The sequence below is a fragment of the Pteropus alecto genome, unplaced genomic scaffold, assembly GCF_000325575.1.
Source record: "Pteropus alecto unplaced genomic scaffold, ASM32557v1 scaffold76, whole genome shotgun sequence".
Lineage (NCBI taxonomy): Eukaryota > Metazoa > Chordata > Mammalia > Chiroptera > Pteropodidae > Pteropus > Pteropus alecto.
This window is the reverse complement of record NW_006443138.1, coordinates 14853506-14869038: the sequence shown is the minus strand read 5'-3', so window position 1 is coordinate 14869038 and position 15533 is coordinate 14853506. Positions and strand designations below refer to the sequence as shown.

The 15533-nt window shown below is 38.1% G+C and overlaps 1 non-coding gene across 1 annotated transcript; it reads left to right on the top strand.

The window, feature by feature from the left end:
* Positions 1-2401: 2401 nt before the first annotated feature.
* Positions 2402-2520, top strand: LOC112472391. The gene has a single exon (XR_003043626.1). It is a non-coding gene; the product is annotated as a 5S ribosomal RNA (ribosomal RNA).
* The last annotated feature ends 13013 nt before the right edge of the window (positions 2521-15533 follow it).

The window sequence follows — 15533 nt, the reverse complement described above, 5'->3', positions numbered from 1 at the left end:
ACACTTCTTATGCAGAGAAATTCCTACCAGAGTTCCTAAAAAAGGCGACAGAGCCTCTGTTCCACTGGCAACACATCTTTACGACTCTTGCTCTCATAAGCTGAATTATAGCTCCCCAAAGACAACCACATCAGAATACCCAGAACCTGTGAATTTTGCCTTACATGGCAAAAGAGACTTACAGGTGTAATTAAGTTAACAGTTCCTTTAACTTAATTTTTTTGTAGGACCAATGTAATCAGAAGAGTCCTTATCAGTGAAAAGAGTCAGAAGTGTTAGAGTGAAAGAGAGATTTGAAGATTAAAGAAGCAGCCACAATCCAAAAATTGCAGGAAATTCTAGAAGCTAGAAAAGGCAATGGAGTGAATTCTCTCCTAGAGCCTCCAGAAGGAATGCTGTCATGCCAACCTCCCGATTTTAATACAGTGAAACTCATTTCAGACTTCTGATCTTCAGAATTATAAGACAATAAATTTCTGTTGTTTTAAGCCACTGAGTTTGTGGTAATATATTACAGCAGCAATAGGAAGCTGATGAGCTTACATTTTCTGGCCACCATGGACAGGCACTTGACACTAAGCAAAATAATATATGGTGGTCCTACAACCGATCCAACTCAATTTCTCAGGTACTGAAATATAAATCAGAGATAAAAGTCACATGTAGTCATAGGTGGTGAGCCATGGAGCTTTGTGGTCACACGAAATTAGAGATGGCAGCTACTTTTCAGTCATGAGCATGTTGTTAAGCAAGCAAAGAGAGCTATTCTGCAAGAGAAGTAGGAGAATGGAGCAGATGTTCAGAAGGAAGCAAAGTGATAAAGAAAACACTTCACTACATTTGGGTTTCCATGACTACATCTATTCAATAACTTTCTTTTTACCTGATTTAACTTGACTAGGATTTTATTCCTTCACATGCAATGATGCATAACTGAGACAGAGGAACTAAGAAAAAGGAGGATGACTGTGATAGTTGGTTTTATGTGTCAACTTCACAGGACCACAGGGTACTAAGACATTTGGTTGAATATCGTTCTGAGTGTATCTGTGAAGGTGTTTCTGGATGAGATTAAAATTTGGATTGGTAGGCTGAGTAAAGTAGATTGCCCTCCCTGATGTGTGCAGGCCTCAACCAATTCATTAAAGGACTGAAGAGAACAAATAGATGATTAAGGAAGAATTCATCATGCCTGCGTGACCTTCTTTGAACTGAAGCATCAATCTTTTCCTTCTTTCGGACTGGGACTTGGACAAGAAACATACCATGGGGTCTCCAGATTGCCAACTGCAGATTTTGGGACAATAGCTTTCCACTAAGGTGTACCATAAGATGGGGTCTACTACTCCAAGATCCCCAAATCATCCATTTAGACATAAGAAAACTGGAGAACTGGGATGTACATATACTAAAAGATGTTACATTTGCCCATAAAAATCTTCTCGAAAGGTATTAGATAAGAGAGAAGGTGAAAGTTGTGAGTGATCACTGCAAGTGGAACAGAAATGAGGCACCATGAAGCAATTTCAAGTACTGTGTTGAGTCCAGCTCACTCTTCTGCTACCCAGTAGTCAGATCCAGGAGAACTTGTAAGTTAGACTTCTATTACAGTTCTCCATTAGTGGGAGTAAGACAACTTCAATGACACAGGGAAGTTGTGACACAACTGGGGATTTGAGAGACCTTTTTGGCACTGAGTGCTTGAGTTTGAAGACTTTCATTTAAGAATCAGGTGATAGTAGGCAGACAACAGCAGGCAGGTACACTCTTAGGTGGATTAGATCGGGGTTCCCAACCCCTGAGTTGCAGACTGGTACAGGTCCGTGGCCTGTTGGGAACTAGGCCGCACAGAAGGATGTGAGAGGCGGGCAAGTGAGTGAAACTTCATCTTTATTTGCAGCTGCTCGCCAGCACTAGCATCACTGCCTCAGCTCCACCTCAGATCATCAGGCATTAGATTCTCATAGGAGCACTGGTCCCTGTTACCAAAAAGGTTGGGGACCACTGGATTAGATTATTGTTCCCAGTTCTTCATTCATATTCTCCTAGTTATAGAATTATATGTCTTCTCTTTTCTATGTGCTTTTGTAGTGTCTCTCACTGAAGTACAAGGATATTTCACCTTCCCATTGATGTTTGAATCAGTCACATAACTTTTTCTTTCCAATGTATTGTTAAGAAATACAACTCTAGAAGAGGCTTTAAATGTGCTTCAGAGCTTTAGGTTGTTCTTTTGAACTTCTGCTAACCACCTGAAGAATAATATATCCTGGGTAGCTGCTAGTCCAAGGAGGATGAGAAAACATATGGAGAAAACTCCAGCCTAAAACAACCTCAAAGATCTGACTCACATGGGCCAGAAAAATAGATGTGTGGTATACCATTGAGAATTGGAGTTGTTGTCTATGGTCACGCCACCCTGAACAAGCCCAATCCCATCTGATCTCGGAAGCTAAGCAGGGTTGGGCCTGGTTAGTACTTGGATGGGAGACCACCTAGGAAGACCAGGTGCTATAGGCGTAAAAAATAAAAAATAAGAAATTGTAAGCGGACAAGGTCCTTGCAATCTGTGAGGTCAATCAAGGGTCGCCTCGCCTAATAAATAAATAAATAAATAATTGGGGTTGTTAGTTATACACAACATTATTGTAGCATTAACCACTTAAAGAGTCCGTAAGCTCAGCGCTTCAGCAGATGGAGCAGTTAGGGGTGGTGGTGTGACCCTTTCCTGGCTGACACTTGAGTGGGCTTTCTCTTCAGGGCAATCTCTCACCAGGCCTAGAGGAAAGCATCTAGTTCAACTTCCTCTCACAAATTATGCCAAAGACTACTATTTCTTGGAAAATAGATGGGAGAAGTCACAGGAGTATAGCATCTCTATAGACAGAGGAGAACTAATACTCACTCTTTTCTGGTAAGCAAAGCAAATTCTTGTGCATCTTCTAAGATTAAATTTAAACATCACCCCTGCTGTATAGCCTTTTCTCCTATATCAAGGTGCTCAGCCTTCTACGTGATGTATCATTCATACCACTGCCATTGCTCTCAGCACAATGTATTATGTATTTATTTCTTTATGGGTCTTTCTCATCTGCTGTGGATTCTTGAGGGCATGGGATGCATTTTAATCTCTTCATTTCCTCATTGTCTCAAAAATATTTGTAAATTGAATAAATTAATATATGCCTCTGCTATAAGACCACAAGGGAAATAGAGTTTTCAAAGCCTCTTCTTGTTTGATATTTTACTGCATGGTCTCATCCAGTGGACCAGGCTACCCCTTCAGTGTAGACAAATCCAAGTTTTGCCCTCCATAGATCAAGCTAATATGTTTGTTCGTAGAGTTAGTGAGTCAAGGGCCAAAGGAGACTTGGATGAGGGCTCTTGGTCATTGACAAATGTCCATTCTTTTGTATTCTGGATTTAGGCTGCAATTACCATAGTTTTGAAGATGATAGAGAAGGACTACACAAAGCAATGGATAAATCACAAGACATGCCTTCATAGAGAAAGGTGGAATTAAGTATCTCCTCCCTATTCTTCTTTGTTTCCCAAGAGTGACATTTACCTGTGAAAACATAAAACTAAAGCAGAGCACTTACTCACATCTCAGGGAATTGCATTCCCACTCTCAACTATTATTTGGCACTTACTATTTACTTTATATTGCTATTCATCTTTTATGAGTATACCTTTCACTTCTACTAGATTAATAGGTGATTGAGAGCTGTGATCCTAACTTATATGTCTTTTTATGTCCCCACAGGCCTTCAAGCAGCACTGGATAGAGACTAATGCTTAATAAATATTGTTAGTGGTAATGGTAATAACGATGTAGATGATCATCTCCCTCTCCTGATATGTTTATAGAGCTTAGCAGCCAGGATTGGAGGGCAAGTGCCATGTGATGAGAAATGAGGCTGGAAAGGAGACAAAGTTCCAATCAAGGAAAGCTTTATGTTCTCTACTAAATAGTATGGACTTGCTCCTGGAGGCAACTGAGCTCCATTAGAAGTTCCAGTTGCCATTTTTTAAAAGCTCCCTGATAGCAATATGCTACAGGAAGTTAAATTCAGAATTAATATCTGGCTTACTCCTGGTTTGAGTTTGATTGCTTTCATCCTCACACAAATCTCTCTCTCTCTCTCTTTCTCTCTCTCTCTCTCCACACACACACACACACACACACACACACCTCCTTTTCATATTGATGAGAAGACAAAAATCCCCAGAAGCAGAGAAAGGGTAAAAAATTAAGGGATAATTAAAATTCTAAATAATTATTAATATAAGTTCTAGGATATTTACTGTGGGTAAAACACTATATTAGGTGGTATGAAGGTAAAACATATAAAGAAGAAATAGAAAAAATGAATATATTAGCTTCTCTCCTCAAAGATTACAATCTAGTAAGGTAAACAGCATTAAAAATACTTATAAAATTAATTATTTAATTACAATTATGATATATGCCTTTAAAGAAAGTACAAGATGCCCTGAGAGAGTCTCATAGGAGAGGGAAGTGTCAGGGAGGACTTCTAAGAGAAATTTGCTTTTATATGATAACTAGAGTTAGCCAGAGAGAACTGAGATTTTACCAAGCAGAGAAAACAGGTTATGTACACACTTTAAAAAGGACGGAGCTCGGTAAATTTGAAGAAATAAAGGGCTTAGTAATAGAGCAGAGTGAGCTAAGAAGAGAATGGCACAAGGCTGGGATGAGAGAGCAGCAAAGTGAAGTCATTTAAGTGCTTTAGGCTATCGTAAGAATTTTAGACTTCACCCAAAGAAAAATAAAAGCTAGTGAGAGTTTGAAGCAAAGTAGTACCATAAACAGGATTTTATATGTGTGTATGTTTACATACGTACATATTATGTGTATACATAAATGTATACATATATTAACATATATATATATATAATGTATGCATATTATAAAGTATATGTATTTTGCTTATCTATTTGTTTGTTTATTTTAAGATCACTCTATGTTCAAGGAGAACAAAGGTAGAGGCAGGAAAACAGCCAAAGGAGACCATTATAGTCCAGTTAAGAGATATAATAATTTAGACTATGATGGAAGATGAGGGAGTTGAGAAAAGAAACAAATTCAAGAAACGTTTTGTAAAAAGAGTAACAGAATTTACTAGTTAATCAGACATGAGGCATGTGAGCAAAGAAGACATAAAAGATAATGTTACCTGGCATGATTAAGTGGATGGTGATGTTACTTATTGAGAGAAGAAACACTGGAGAAAGAGCGCGTTTGCACACGTCTAAAGTCTATGGAGAGTTGTTTTGTTTATTTAAAGGGACACAGGTTCTTCCTTAAAAGCTAATAGGAAGGATACTATGAAGAGGAGGATATTGAAAACACAGACATAAGAGGACGCCCAAAGGAGAATAGTTCTTGAGCAGTAGGAGATCCTTCTTTTGAGGAGCTTATAACTCAGAAGATGAGAGAAGTTAAGTATATGTAACGAAGATAATGTTTTAAATATATTAATATGTTTTATTCTTTTGCAATTTCATGTATATGACCTTCCCTCAAGTCAGCATGAGGTTAGCATCTGCCTTGAGGATTCAGACTATTTCAGCCAGAAAAAAAGAAGAAAAAGAAAAATATAATATTTGACTTCAAACATATAAAGTAAGATTTTTGTCTGCAAAAAGACAATAAATTTAAAAGTGAAGTTTTTTTCCAAGAAAGGTGATTTTTTTCCCCCTATTTACATAATAAGAGGCAGGACTGAAGGACTGGATCTTGGAGTTTTATATGATGGCATTCCCAATGAAATAAGAGGAAGAAGGAGTTAACGCCTGTCATTCCCACCAAGAGTTGACTGTGGGAAAGAGAAAGAATCAGAAGTAGGAAAAAGGTGGCTCCACAAAAGGTATGCTAAAGGTAGGAGCAAAGTGTGGAAAAGCACAGGCAGGGACCTTGTTCAGCTCTCAGGGGCAGCCTTCAGATGCCAGTTGACAGATGAAACCACATGTCTCCATGGGACTGCTGGAGAAGGAAGTTGAGTCTGGCTTCAAGTTTACAAGAGGGTTGCTGTCTTAAGAAAGAAGCATCTTGGTAGCAGAAGTCTGCAGGTTGGACTATGTGGCAAGGGATTCACAGACAGATTTCAGTTACGCAAAGCCAGTGAGTGCTAAAGTAGAGCCCAGAATCATCAGAGAAAATAAGCAGAAGAACAAAGCAGGGGTTACAGAGGCTTCCATCAGCAGTTGCAGGCAGCAGCAGGCACTAGGGATGAGACAATTTAAATAGCCAAGGTCGAGAAGAAGCCCGGACCAGCCACTGGCTAGAGACCGGTACTCCTCCAAGAACACTGTACAAAACTAAAAGCCAGTCTCTCAAAAACAGACAAGGATGAGTGAGCCACTCTCCACCCACACACCTAGAGGTCAGTGCGAAAGGGACTGAAATGCTGAAAGACATTTACCTAAGCCATCCAAATAGAGCAGTGGATGGTGGTCATAAGGATAGCTACAGAAAAAAAATAAGAACCTAATGGTTCATTGCACATCAGAGCATGATGCTAGTAAATCTGAGACCCCACTACATTTATATATAACAATATTATGACATTGACAATGATAGATGCCATGAGAGGTGTGGAGTTGAAAGGTGATAGCATTTTAAAAGACAGAACTGAGACGCAAGTTTGCCATGCCTAGGACAACTGTTATAATAGTCTTCATTTATCCAACGGGGATACATTCCAAGACCCCCAGTGGAGCTTGAAACTGCCAACAATACCAAATCCTGTGTTTTTTCCTATATATACATACCTATGATAAAGTTTAATTTATAAATTAGGCACAGTAAGAGAGTGACAACAATAACTAATAGAACAAATATAACAATATACTGTAATAAAAGATGAGCATGTGGTCTCTCTCAAAATATCTTATTGTACTGTACCTACCTTTCGCTTATAAGGAAGCACTTTACAGCTCCTTTATGGCATATCTGAATTGCCAGCACCACTAGTCCTACACTCTGGGGTCATTATTAAGTAAAACAAGAGTTACTTGAACACAAGCACTGCAATACCTTGACAGTTGATCTGATAGCCCAAAGTGCCTAACAGGCAGAAAGCATATACAGAATGGATATCTGGACAAAAGAATGATTCACCTTTTCGGTGGGAGAGTTCAGGAGGGCAGAGATTTCATCACGCTATGCAGAATGGGACTCAATTTAAAATTTATGAATTGTTTATTTTTGTAATTTTTCAGACCTTGGTTGACCGTGGATAACTGAAACTGTGGATGCTAAGCAAATAATTCAGACAGAAAATGTTGAGAACCATATGATTTCATTTACATACCATTGAAAGAACAAACGAACAAGACAAACAAAAACTCATAGACATGGACAACAGTTTAGTGGTTACCAGAGGAAAAAGGGAGAGTGGGGAAGTAGTTAAGAGTAAAGAGGGTCAAATATATGGTGATGGAAGGAAATTCCACTTTGGGTGTGAATACACAATGTAATATACATGATGTATTATTGAATTGTACACTTGAAATCTATATAATTTTATTAATCAATGTCACTCCAATAAATTTAATTTAAAAAAGAAAAAAGAAACCACAGATAAGGGAGACTACTCTACTATATCCTGTGAAAGACCAAAAGAGAGAAAATAAGCAGTGAGTAAGGAGAGAGGAACTGCAGCCCAATGCTCACAGTCACGCCGAGGCCTCTACTCCCATCTCATCCACACGCACGTTGCTGCACACCAAACAGCAGGGGCAGCTTGCTTCTTAGTGAAAAAAGAGCCCTACTGAGCTTTCAATATTTAAGAACGACTTCGTGCACCTAGCTGGGCTGGACAGAGCAGGCATAAATAATCATGAAATGGTGTGAGATGGCACAATTCTCAAGAAAACCTCTTTTTTGTTACATACACTGATGTGCTGATAAATATTTAAGACCATCTCAGAGGAAAGGGGAGGACCCAGATATACAGTCTTTGCAGATTTCGTGGTATAAATACTCCCACTATGGTCAATTTTGAGCTACCAATGCGATTTCAACTGACTCATAAAATTCCTGCAAATTTAATCATTGGCTTTCATGAGACAGTAGTGGATACACTGGGCAAAGGCTCTACCGTACCACTGTGACCCAGTTAAAGAGCCATGATTTGTCATTGTCTATATCAAAATCTAATTTGAGTGGATCCCACAAACTGGGGATTTTTACCTGCACTTCTACCTGATTAATATACATGGTGACCTTCAAAAGGATGTTACATTAACAAGTCAAATATTAGATTGAATTAAATCATAAAAATTTTATTCTACTAACCAATCTTTCTCTTTTACTTTTACTTAAGCTAGCTCATATCTAAGAAATTGATTTCCCTTTAACTTAAGCTTTTATTTTATAAGGTAATTTTGTTTCAATCACGCTATAAGTTTGTCAATAATAAGATACTTGTAGAAGGCACAGAAAAGCCCTCTACTGGTTCACTTTTGAAAGTCAATATGCATGCTCCCAGGCTTTGGAGCATTCTTTTCCCCTGCTTTGCTGAGCTGAACCAAGCTGCAAATTCTACCTAAAATGTCATTAAGGTAAGAATGGCCTAACCGTTTCTAGTAGATTTTATTGTTAAAACATGAGACTTGTCAGCTTATAACTAATATACTACATTATCCCAAAGATTAGTTGTAATAGCCTAAAGTAACTTTTATAAACATCAAACTCCTTTTTAAAAATTATACTTTGAGATATAGGAGATACAGGGAGGAAGTGTCTACTTCCAGGGAGCACTAAAAGAAATTACATTAAAAAGAAAAATGCGGTTAGCCGCTAAGCATGTTGTTGTCAGTGCAGATATATTTGATGAAGTGATGGCCTTCAATAATTGCTTCTGTTCTTCGTGTTTACGCTTTTTTCTTTTGAAAAACTCCAAAGCCTTGTCTTTTAATGCAGGGTGCTTGGTCTCCATATAACGAAGCAGTTTTGAATGGCTTCATTGGATAGCCAGTCACCACATATTATATAAAGCAGCCTTGGAGAATGTGAATCACTTGTTGCAATGAACCCATAATTTAAGCAGGATTCTTGGTATTTTATTTTAAATGCAGCTTTCTTTTTGTTGTCTCATCATTGGGTCTTCTCCCCTTTTCAAAGAAGCTCTCCAGGGGCATTTGTTTTCTACTCATTTTGGCTGGGATTAGCTTGTGGGCTTATCAGAACTGTGACTGAGACAAGTGTGCAGTGCAGGAAAGAGGTACAGACAGAAGTGGTAAATAAAATAATGGGCAGGCCACGTATAGATAAAAATAAGTGTCAGATTCTGACCTAAAGCCTGCCACCAGATGCAGCCGTACAGTTGAAGTACATCAACTCACTTGCCACTATAAAGCCTGCCACTAGATGCAGCTTGTCACTTCCTACTCACTGAAAGGGTTTTGATATGAGTCTTCAATTGATTCATTGTGGTCTCTGTGCAGTCAAACCTCTCTGCTAATGTTAATTTGTATTTGCAGCCTCATCCTAGCACTAGCATCACCACCTCAGCTCCATCTCAGATCATCAGGCATTAGATTCTTATCAGGAGCGTGCAACCTAAATCCCTTGCATGTGTAATTCACAGTAAGGTTCGTGCTCCTATGAGAATCTAACGCCTGCTGATGTGAGGTGGAGCTGAGGCAGTGATGCTAGCATTGGGAGAGGCTGCAAACATAGATGAAGTTTCACTCTCTAGCCCTACGCTGCTCACCTCCTGCTGTGCAGCCCAGTTTCTCATAGGCCAAGGCCACAGACTGGTACTGGGGTTGAGGACCCCTGCTTTAGAAAATATCTATAACTTTTCTGGCTCTTGCATATTTCCAAGTCTCCAGAACTCAGTGGATATCATTTGGAGAACTTAAATATTAAACACATTTTACTCCAGCACACATGAGGATAAGTTATGTAGTCTGAAATATAACAGTTCCTTCATAAAATAATAGATGTCCCGATAATATATGTTAAGGTTAACAATAAGGTTATTTACATTATTTTCTGTTTCAAATGAAGTTCTTAAATTCACAAAAGTAAGGCATCTTTACAAAGAAAAGGCCTGGTGCTCCATCTAGAGGACAGTTTGTGTGTTTTTTTCCAGATAAAAGGAGTTAAAGGGTCTAATAGAGATGTCCAATCCTCTAAATCTTTCTGTGATGCTTCTACCAATTTTCCAAAACTCCATAATGTGTTTTTGAAACATTTGAATAAGCTCATACTGTGTAAGAGTAAAAAGGGCAATTTTCTCATCTTCCAATTTCAACTTTTGACTGTCTAAGTAATAATTTTCTTTTTCTGAAATATTTGGATATGTACTATGTATTCACTCTGCTTACTTTGCGGAGTTTTGGGGTTTTTAAAAAAATTTAAATATAATTTCTAACAACCACTTGATAGTTTCTTGTCATTTTCATCAATTATCAGAAGTTTTTTTTTTTATTTGACAGTTATTTCCTCGAATTTAAAATATAATAATACATTGGACAAAAACATACACATTCTTCTTCATTCAGAATTGCGCAGCATTTTCCTTCAAAAAGACCTGCCTGTTAGGAGAACGTGCTATTTCTATTTCTAGTGACAAGAGTTTCAGTCAGGTGATGCTTCACAGAATCTTGGAGAAACTCCCTTTTCATGTAAAATCCAGGACCTTATTTTAGCAAAAGCAATGTTTCCAACATAGAAATTTATTTTTAACTACATAGAGCCCATACATAACCCTTATTTTCCCATAAAATTTAGTGAGAAAGAAAGGTCATATGGTAGAGCAAAAAAGGAAGGACTAGAAATAAGGATCTGGGAGAGAATTCTGTTGGGGGTTGATTGGTTGATCTTGAGCTGTGGCCATCTCAGTAAGGTCTGTGCAGCCAATCATGGCTGGACAAACAGGCTGGGGCCCTCATGTTACTGCACTGGTTTTGTTGGAAGTAAAAAACTAACTGCACGGCAAGGCCTGTGAAAACAGAAGTAATCACTGAGTACAAAATTTTGCTCTGAGGTGTGAGGTCTCATCCAAAAATTAACCACATGTCTAGAGAGTATCTAAGAATGACAGAATAATGTATCTGAACTTCTAAGATATACAGGCCAGGGGAGTAGATTCTTCTCATAAAAGGAAAAAGAAGGAGTTGGGGGAGAGAGGCAGTTGCCATGGGTCAGCCTTGATACCTCTTTCACAGTTTCCTACATACTCCTGAGAATAAATTGTGGTTCTTCTACGAGATGTTTAATGAAATCATTTGTACACAGAGATAAGTTCTTGAAAACAAATGTGGATGAAATTTTATTTTAGAATTCCTTCATTGAAATGTAAATCTTATTTAAGTTCGCCACAGTATTTAAAACTGGCACAGCAGTCCCTGTACCTTCTTTTGCCATGTGAATAGAGAGCAAGATAATTTGTTCCATGTCACAGAGCTAGTGAGAGGCAGAGCTGAGACTAGAATTCATTCACATGGCTGATCCTGAGCCATTACTCTTTTTATCACAACATAATCGTTAGAAAACTAGTTTAACACCAAAGCCTCTACAGAACTAGATGTCATTAAAATCTTCACATCTCACATTAGAAAGAGGTCAGCTCTTTCTATTTAGATGTTTAGATGTGGTATTTTGAAGGAGAAATAACAAACAGAACCAAATTTTATAAACTGTTATATTTCATTTTTTTGAGTAAATTTGAATATATTAAGAAACATTAAATGGTTTTTTTAAAATTCACTTAGCACTTCCCTGTCATGTTCCAAAACAGTATCTGGACAGTAACCAATAATTTTAAAGCTATAATATAAAAAAAAACCTTGAGATATGTCTTACAGCCAGGATGGGACTATCCTAGAAGGTAAAGAGTGGCCTCGGGCTTACAGATAAAACTATTCCTGTTTCTTCCCAACCCACCCCCTTGAGCTAATGGAAGTTGGTGGCAGGCTAGCCTTTCCCTGTTCCCTGAAGCCTTACCAAAGCTCCTCCAAGGTACTTGCCTGGGAAAAGCATGAACTACACAGTAAAAAACAAAACAAAACAAACAAAAAAAACCAAAAACAACCTATTTCTAAAAAGAAACCACTAAGAATACTAACAGTAAATAAAACTTGGATTAATTCACAAACTGGGCTGAAGGGGTTCACTTTGCCCATGATTTTGGAAAAAGATAATCTCGTGAATAGCTTCTTTCCAAACTGCAAAGATTGGTTTTATGCCCGTGATACCTTGATTTCAAAAGAAAAAATAGACATCAGCTTTAATTATTTTTATGCTTCTTTGAATTTCTTTTTATTACTTGTAAGCATTAAAATATTTTAAAATTGTACTAGTTGAAGTATATATTTTACTGGACAGGGAAGGCTCTTTTGTGGGCACTTAAGATGCAGGGCACATCCTGTTCTCAAACAAAATAGCTCAGCAAATATCAGTGCATGCATAGAGCAGCCTAATAAGTCACATCCAAAAATAATTTCAACGAAGATAGTTGCTATGAATGCCATTATGTGCCAAAATAAATCATAAAAACAACAGCATTGATATACATCCAAATTTAAAAGGCAAGGTCTACAATATTTCAGCCTGCTATAAAAATGATGCCAGAGGAACCGCAGCAAGCTCTGGTAGAAGCCACAGGTAAGAGGCCCTGTAGACCTGTGTTTCCTACATCCAATCACCTAAGCTGTACTGGAGGTCTAGTCAAACCTCAGGAAGAAGTAGAGACAGTTCTTAGTGATTCTTTCCATTACATTCAGCTGTTTTCTATCCCTCCCAAGTCTTCTCCCATATTGCTATCCAATTTCTTAGCTTCACTTAAAATTATTTCTAAGCAAAGAAGACCACCCTAGGAGAAAGATGGGAATCCATAGGCTTACTGTCCTGGTGGAATAATGTGGTCCAGGTGCATCAAATAGTGACTCTCAAACCCAGCCTGCACATTTTAGAATTATCTTGGAGAGCCCCATCCAGACCAATGAAATGCTACCATCAGTGTGTGGGACCCAGGCATTAGTATTTTGTTTTTTAAGCTCTCCATATGATTCTACCACAGCTCTGTGGATGGAGATAATCTCTGGCCAACATACAATGATATAACTTTTGCAATCAATCCTTTTGGTCTTCCAGACAAACATACTGTAGTTTCAGAAGCCTCCTAGTAATTTGCTTCTTCCAAGAAATGAATTAACACTAAACAATTTTTGCTAAAGGGGGCAGGAGAGGTTAAAGAAAAAAGAAAATCAGGAGAAAGCCTATTTCATTCTTACAAGACTTAACCAATTTCCCAGCTGCTGGGTCTTGTTTGGTCAATTGCTCAAAGATTAGATTCTCTTTGTTTTACTAAGAAACTCGCCTGCTATCCATGCTTCAAAGAAAATAAACATTAAGTTGAAGACAGTGTTGACTAAAATGAGTATTCAACTGGGATTCACATAATCTGGACCATGTTTAGCAGTTAATAGTTGTGGGATGTGGGACCTTGAACTTACCACTGTATGTCTCATTTTCCCACCAGAAAAATGGAATAATATACTTCCTACTTCCAAACTCTCTATTAATCTGAGTATCTATTTGTGATTCATTCATCAAAATACCTTAAAGGATGCATTGTTCTTCACACTGTAAAATGTGGTGAATTTATTTAATGTTATTAACTGATGTTACTTTGATAAATAAAAATTTTAAAAAGCACAAAGATAAATTTAAACCAAAAAAAAGTGGTGGAGTAGACTCTTGCTTTATGTAGTCACATAAAGACATTAAATTAGAGAGACCAAATTATAAAATCCTTAGAAGATTAAAAACAGATAAAATAATTAAAGCAGTACTGTGGGAAAGCTTTACTCAAACTAAAATACTGAAAGGTCTGTGGAGGGTCGATTGCTTGTGATCCTGTTCTCTAGAGACTGGAATTCTCTGGATACACCAGATGGTTTTATTTATATAGCAAAAGTTCAGCTCTAGTGAGGTGCTGCCGAAAAATTCACACACAAATAAAAGAAATCATATTTATGGACGTGTATGTATCCTTGCTCACGAGAGAGGTTTTCGTTGTTTCTTATGGACCTTTGAATAAATTTTATATTTATAATACGAAAGAGAAGGCCCACCACAATGAAAAGGAACAGCAGTCTCCCAGCATAAATAACGAAGTACTCCATGAACCTGAAATTTAACACAGGAAAGTTGCACGGTTTCGTGGATTTCCTCTGTCCAAATGCAGGACAAATCTCATTTAATTTACTCTTTGATGTCTATGTACAATATTATCTCCTCAAACAGCATTATTGAAAATGAAAAAGACACCCCGACCCTCTCTCCCCATCTGAATATTTCAAGCTGCATCCTGTGTCAACTCCTGGCACTGAGTCAGCCTTGTCAGCCCAATTTAGAGCACATGGCAGTGATCCAACTCATTGTGGTTGTTTGTGGTCCCCAGATCAGGTTTCAAAAAAGACGGGGCAGAAGTCCGGTGACCTTCTCAAGATAGTAGAGTACAGCTCTGGTCGTGACTGACACCTGATCTTTCTGCTAACATTAGCTCCTAATCAAAGACGTGCCAAGATTGCATCAGACACCAGCCCACAAACCTTTCGGACCTCCTCCAAGAGGTGTGGAGCATCCTGTCACCCACTGAGTTTCAGTTTTGGAATGTCTTTCCTTTTTAGATCCAAGGAACTTTGGTTTTACTGACATTTGAGAAAAAACTCAGGCCTGACTTAATTGAGGTTTCCTGTTATTAACATTGCATACCTATTTACTATTCACCGTCTTTATACGTAGTGAGGTTCGATGTGATTCATAACAAAGACTGGCTATATAGCTCTAAAATGAACACCCCTAGACATTCATTAGCTTGGAATCCTTTTCCTGTGCATTTCTCATCCTGTCATCCTTTTTTAAAAATGTGACCGTTAACCTTCCTGGGCTCCCTTCTCCTCTAACTTCTGCTGGATCTTCGAGACTGGCTCAGGTGGAGTCACAACCTGGGAACCCAGTAAGGTCCACGGAAGTACACTTTACCTTCTATGCCAGGCCCATTATTTTTTGCCTGACCAAATACCAAGTATCAGTGTGAAAAAAACAACCTTGCTGCTTGCCTCAGTATCCCAGGGTTTTTAGTGAATACTTGCTCTTTGCTCATCCCCTAGCTTTTACATAAAATTGTGTTTTGAGACCCGAAGATTCTTGGAGCTCTGGAAGTGTTCAAAGTAATCATTGGCTTTACTCCAGCTCTGAATTTATATATAATATATGATTTGAATCAGTAGAGTTCTGTTTTCTATACAGAATTTTATCTTCTTTCTATCTCCCTAAACAAACAATCTTTGAAGCTAGATAAAATGAGAAAAGAGGGTGGAATTATTTCACCCTGCCTTGTTTGTTTCTATGAGGGTTCTAACTGAAAGGAAAAGATGAGTCATTCAGCATCATTCCCTATTTGGTGGTTTGGATTTGGGGCTGTTGTAACCAAAAGAGGGCAGCACTCCATGGACTTTAAATTCACAGGAAGCAAAACTCTTCA